Source organism: Pelophylax lessonae (assembly GCF_965119305.1).
Source record: "Pelophylax lessonae genome assembly, chromosome: 4".
In the NCBI taxonomy this organism is placed as follows: Eukaryota; Metazoa; Chordata; class Amphibia; order Anura; family Ranidae; genus Pelophylax; species Pelophylax lessonae.
This window is the reverse complement of record NC_138771.1, coordinates 455,040,189-455,046,544: the sequence shown is the minus strand read 5'-3', so window position 1 is coordinate 455,046,544 and position 6,356 is coordinate 455,040,189. Positions and strand designations below refer to the sequence as shown.

General features: G+C 45.4%; 1 protein-coding gene and 1 long non-coding RNA gene across 3 annotated transcripts in view; one reads left to right on the top strand and one right to left on the bottom strand.

Moving 5' to 3' along the window:
• Positions 1–2,295: 2,295 nt before the first annotated feature.
• LOC309553183 overlaps positions 2,296–6,356 on the bottom strand; it is a 62,488-nt gene continuing 58,427 nt past the window's right edge. The window contains exon 2 of the long non-coding RNA XR_014225145.1: positions 2,296–2,470. This is a non-coding gene — a long non-coding RNA (uncharacterized lncRNA). The remainder of the gene's footprint in view (positions 2,471–6,356) is intronic.
• Positions 4,245–6,356, top strand: part of TNIP1 (TNFAIP3 interacting protein 1) — a 143,043-nt gene continuing 140,931 nt past the window's right edge. For both annotated transcript variants that reach the window (XM_082254127.1, XM_082254126.1), the window contains exon 1: positions 4,245–4,388. The gene's annotated coding sequence lies outside the window, so the exon portion shown is untranslated. The remainder of the gene's footprint in view (positions 4,389–6,356) is intronic.

The window sequence follows — 6,356 nt, the reverse complement described above, 5'->3', positions numbered from 1 at the left end:
GGTGAATAATGATGTAGCACTGCCCCCTAGAGGGCTGCTGAGAATTACACTTCTTGGGACCCCTGGGTTACCATTAGCCACTGACAGTAGATAAACGGCATTAAAAGTTCTTGGCTCAGTCAATGATCAGTCTGGGGGATTTGGTTTTTGTGCTTTTTTTAGAACTGGGATGGGATAGAAGGGAGTGGAATACTCCATAACTATGCACAATTCTGAGGTCAACTGACTGCAGAATGCGTCAAGGCCGCTCCTTCACCTTGCCACTGAAGTGAAGATAAGATTACTGTTCCCGCTTGAAGACTCTTTTCAGGGTTAACAACTTGGTACCCCCTTTACTCTCACTGCTTGTGTGCTGAAACCCGTCCGCTGACTCTAGCCACTGGAGTGGTCCCCTTCCTGGGCAGACCCCTTGGCAAGCTTCCCTGTACTCATGGACACTGTTTTTCCAGAGTTGCTCTGCCTTCACCTCCACAGTCAGGTTCACTGGACCTCTGGGTTCAGCCACACTTTCTGGTCCACTAGGCCGACTGTCTATGACCACCATCCACAGCAACAGGAGGAGAGACAGCCATCACCCTCCTCCTGAGACCTGGCTTCCCACCCAAAGACACCCTGTCACATGTGCCCTTGGCTTTTATTACATATCCCAGGGTGCACCACTGCTTGTACCAACCCAGTTACTAGAGATAGTTACAAAAGCCTGTATGTGACTGGCTGGGTTTCTTCCACTGTCCAACAGGCTCCGCTATTGGATACAGTGGGGACACTCCCTCAGCCCAAATGAATCACACCCTGGACACATGCAACAGGCATAAATACTAATTAGGCTCCCCTGATAAACATACAGAGCAACTATACTTTCTCTCCCTAGCACCTACCTAGGAGGGTGCTACATCGATATTATCCTCTCACTTGAAGCGCTAGTGCATCAATGTATCTAATAACCCTAATTCGAAATTCATATCCAAAAAACAGTGCAAAACAAAAATACTAACTTACTACCTAAAGTGCTAATGCAACAAAATATGTGAACAAAGTGCATCAAAACAATAATCAAAAGACCAAAAAACAAAACCAAAACTGTTGTAAGCTCAGTGCGGTGTAACCAAATGGAAAATATTCAAAAGATATATGTCCACCATCCATCTGGAGGATCAGATTGGATAACAATTGGATGGAAACGGACATGCAGTTCATTTCCATCCGACCGCCCCATAGAGCAGAGCGGACGCGGACCTGTCATCCGCCGGCTCAGCGGAGATCAGTGGATGGATTCGCTCCATCTGAAAGGAGCTTTAAGCCCCGTACGTACGTAAATATTCGGCCGACGACCGATCGGCCGATTGTTGGCTTGTTAGTATGATGCTTCCGACAGCCAACAGCGCATTTTCGGCCGAACAGAATCTGTCGTGCAGGCATTAAAATTTTTGTTGGCCGTCACCAGAACGGCCGATTGTTCGCCAGTCAGTACAGATTTCGGCCGACAGACAGCCGATTAGCAAGACTGGGCATGCTCAGAGAAGAAAAAAGACAAGGAAAGTTAACCATCACATGACATCACTTCTGCAGTCGGCTGTTGTTGGCCGACAAAATTCGTGTGCAGTCTTTTGCAGTTTTCAACAGACACGACAGCCCTGGACAAAAGACGGCCGATCGTTCGGCCGACGATCGGTACGTGTGTACGAGGCTTTAGCCTTCATTCACATTAATGGGGCTTTGAAATTGCACGACTTCATCTGAAATCACACGATTTCAAACCAGTGCGTCAGTGCGATTTTGGGTGCGACTTGAAAGACATCTATCCGGCTTCATACACAGTTGTCTATTGAAGTTGCACCCGAAATCGGTAAAAGCAGTGCAGGAATTACTTTTGCAAATCGGTGCGGCGCTGCAAAGTCAGCGCGGCACCGATTTGAGCGGTGCCATTGCTGGCAATAGGCTGCGACTTGTCATGCGATTTGACCTGTCAAATCGCATGACAAATCGCTCCAATGTGAATGATGGCTAACTGAACAAGCTGAAGTTAGAAACTAATTGGTTACTATGCACAGCTGCACCAGACTTTGTGTGCACCAGATTTAGTAAATCTCCCCAAGTGTATAGATTTTTCCAACATTATTGAAATCTCATGGACCGCCCCACGCACATATACTGCGGCAGGTCGGCCGCTCTGTGCCAGATCACGTACCTAGTACGTGATCTGACACTTCCAGTTCTGGGGCGTGCGCACCCGCCGCCAGTGCCCTGCTCCCGCTGTGTTTGGACACAGCAGGAGTAGGGTTGCCACCTCATCCCTTTAACCACTTCTGGACTGGAAGATTTTCTGCCTTAATGACCAGGCCATATTTTGTGATTCGGCACTGTGTTACTTTAACGGACAATTGCGCGGTCGTGCGATGCTGTACCTAAATAAAATTGATGTCCTTTTTTTCCCCACAAACAGAACATTCTTTTGGTGGTATTTGATCACCTGTGCGATTTTTTTTTTTTTTTTTTGCGCTATAAACAAAAAAAGAGCGACAATTCTGAAAAAAAACAATATTTTTCCCCATTCTGCTATATGACATTCTCAAAAAAAAAAAAAAAAAAAAAATAAAAATCTAAATTTTTTAACATTTTAGGCCAATTTGTTTTCTGCTATAATATTTTTGGTAAAAAAAAATCGCAATAAGCGTATTTTGTTTGGTTTGCGCAAAAGTTATCACGTCTACTAACTACGGGAAAGGTTTATGTCATTTTTATTGGTTTTTTTTTTTTTTTCTTTTTACTAGTAATGGCGGTGATCTGCTATATTTAGCGGAACTGCGACAGTGCGGCGGACAGATTGGACCCCTAACTGACATTTTTGACACTTTTGGGGGGACCAGTGACATTACTACAGTAATCAGTGCTAAAAATATGCACTGTTACTGTATTAATGGCACTGGCAGGGAAGAGGTTAACATTGTGGGTGATCAAGTGGATAAATGTGAGCCTAGGGGAGTGATTCTAACTGTGGGGGGGCGTGGCTTGTGAAATGATCATAGAGACATGTGATCCTATATAGAAGGATCACAGGAGCTCTGTGATCATTTCAGGGAGAAGAACGGTCAGCTGTGTTTACAACAACCGACCGTTCTTCTCTCTCAGCGGGGAGCAATTGCGGGTGTCAGGCGGCAATCATTTTAGCACTGATCACTGTATTATGCCTCGTACACGCGTTCAGATAATCGGACGACTTATCGTTCGCATTTTGTTGCATGATACTAATATCGAATTCAACAATGCGTATAAACGTATGATTTTTTTTCGTACGATTCGGGAAAAGCTTCCTGGTTGCTTAGCTACGTATCAGATGGTGTAAAACAAAAACAATGGCAGCCAGGCTTTTTCCGTGCTATTTTAGTGTTTCTGAGCATGCGCGGTCTTTGTCGATCGATTTTTAGCGGACACATACTGTACTGATTAAACAATTGTCGTTCGCTAGGCTATTGTACGACAGAAGTTTTCCTGTTTGTCCCTTCGGATTTTGTTGGATGAACTGTCGTGATCGACTGTCGAAAGCTGTGTACTAACGATCAGATTATCGTGCGATCAAGTCGAAAGTGATTATTTTCGTCCGATTATCTGAACGTGTGTATGAGGCATTATTGTCACTGGTCCCCCAAAAAAGTGTCAGGTGTCCAATTTGTCTGCCGCAATATCGCTGTCCCGCTACAAGTCACTGATCGCCGCCATTATTAGTAAAAAGTAAATAAATAAATAAAACTATCCCATAGTTCGTAGACGCTATAACTTTTTCGCAAACCAATCAATAAACGCTTATTGGGATTGTTTTTTTTTTTTTTTACCAACAATATGTAGCAAAATACTTATTGGCCTAAATTTATGTAAAAATTTTATTTTTTACATTCTTTTAATGCACTGGTCATGGGGGGGGGTAAACTGAGTTGAAGTGGTTATATAAAATCAAATTTATCTTTAATTGCTGCAGCGGGCTGCGACATTGCATTGCGCTGCGCTGAAAAAAAAAAAAACGAACAAGTAGAACACGTCCTAGTTTTTTCAGTACTGCATTTTTATCCGTGAGCTGCCCTTCTCCTCACAGAAAATAGGCTGAAGACATTGCATCCCATGTGAAAATATGTGAAATTCTCAGTGCACAGCCTTCAGCCACAGATGTGCTGTGAGATCACAGCGAAGGGGTGTGGCCTACTGCTGATTGACTGTGCTTCCTCATTGATGGGACTGACCAATCAGCATGCACACGGGAATCCCCCAGCAATAGGAAGTGGTAAGGCGATGAGTCTAGGAGATTGCAGTGTATTGTTTATGGATTTTGTAATTTTTGCAGCACAGATCTACTAGAAGAGGAGAACAAGGAGAAGCTCAGGATTCCATAGGAAGAGGTAATGTCACGTCTCCCTGTCTATTCAGCCCTTGTCTATACTTTAGCAGAGAATTTGCAAAGCATTCTGGTCCTTGGCTGAACTGCTGTCATTGTCTGCCTGTCCTCTGTATATACTGTAGTGTATTGTTGTGTTGCTCTGTAAGGTCCTTTATAGCTGATCACATGGCAGAAACGTAAACAGGAGGGTACAGCATCATATACTTCACGTGAACAGGGCAGTGTTTTGGAGGATGCTGAGCGTAGCATGCCTGATGATCCATCCAAAACTGATTGTGCCTGATCTGTACAAAGGGATCTGTACAAAGAGGGGTCTGTACAAAGGGGTCTGTACAAAGGGGTCTGTACAAAGGGTTCTGTACAAAGGGGTCTGTACAAAGGGGTCTGTACAAAGGGGTCTGTACAAAGGGGTCTGTACAAAGGGGTCTGTACAAAGGGGTCTGTACAAAGAGGGGTCTGTACAAAGAGGGGTCTGTACAAAGGGGTCTGTACAAAGAGGGGTCTGTACAAAGGGGTCTGTACAAAGGGGTCTGTACAAAGAGGGGTCTGTACAAAGAGGGGTCTGTACAAAGGGATCTGTACAAAGGGGTCTGTACAAAGGGGTCTGTACAAAGAGGGGTCTGTACAAAGGGGTCTGTACAAAGGGGTCTGTACAAAGGGATTTTCTTGGAAAATCTTTTAGGTATATACTACTGAGAATGCAGCAGAAGTAAGGAGACTCCGAGGAGGAGGGTGCAGCGTCAGATACCCCACTAGTCCCCTTGCTGCTGCTGGGACTTGGATCTAGTAACCGCTTGGAAAACCGTTTAGGTATATACTACTGAGAATGCAGCAGGAGTAGGGAGACTCCATGGAAGACGGTGCAGCATTGGGTACCCCACTGGTAACCTTGCTGCTGCTCTTGGGACTTGGATCATTGGTGTCAGTGGGAGGAATAGCGCCCCATCATTGGTGTCAGTGGGAGGAATGGCACCCCATCATTGGTGTCAGTGGGAGGAATAGCACCCCATCATTGGTGTCAGTGGGAGGAATAGCACTCCATCATTAGTGTCAGTGGGAGGAATAGTGTCCCATCATTGGTGTCAGTGGGAGAAATAGTGTCCCATCATTGGTGTCAGTGGGAGAAATAGTGCCCCATCATTGGTGTCAGTGGGAGGAATAGTGTCCCATCATTGGTGTCAGTGGGAGAAATAGTGCCCCATCATTGGTGTCATTGGGAGAAATAGTGCCCTATCATTTGTCAGTGGGAGGATAAGCGTCCTCTCTTAGGTGTCAGCGGGAGAAATAGCACCCCATCATTGGTGTCAGTGGGAGGAATAGCACCCCATCATTGGTGTCAGTGGGAGGAATAGCACCCCATCATTGGTGTCAGTGGGAGGAATAGCACCCCATCATTGGTGTCAATGGAAGGAATAGTGCCCCATCATTGGTGTCAGTTGAAGGAATAGCACCCCATCACTGGTGTCAGTGGGAGAAATAGTACCCTATCATTGGTGTCAGTGGAGGGAATAGCACCCCATCATTGGTGTCAGTGGGAGGAATAGTACCCTATCATTGCTGTCAGTGGAGGGAATAGCACCCCATCATTGGTGTCAGTGGGAGGAATAGCACCCCATCATTGGTGTCAGTGGAAGGAATAGTACCCTATCATTGGTGTCAGTGGAAGGAATAGCACCCCATTGTTGGTGTCATTGGGAGGAATTGTTCCCTATCGTTGGTGTCATTGGGAGAAATTGTTCCCTATCGTTGGTGTCATTTGGAGGAATTGTTCCCTATCGTTGGTGTCATTGGGAGGAATTGTTCCCTATCGTTGGCGTCATTGGGAGGAATTGTTCCCTATCGTTGGCTTCATTGGGAGAAATTGTTCCCTATCGTTGGCTTCATTGTGAGAAATTGTTCCCTATCGTTGGTGTCATTGGGAGGAATTGTTCCCTTTTCATTGGTGTCAGTGGAGGGAATTATGTCCCAT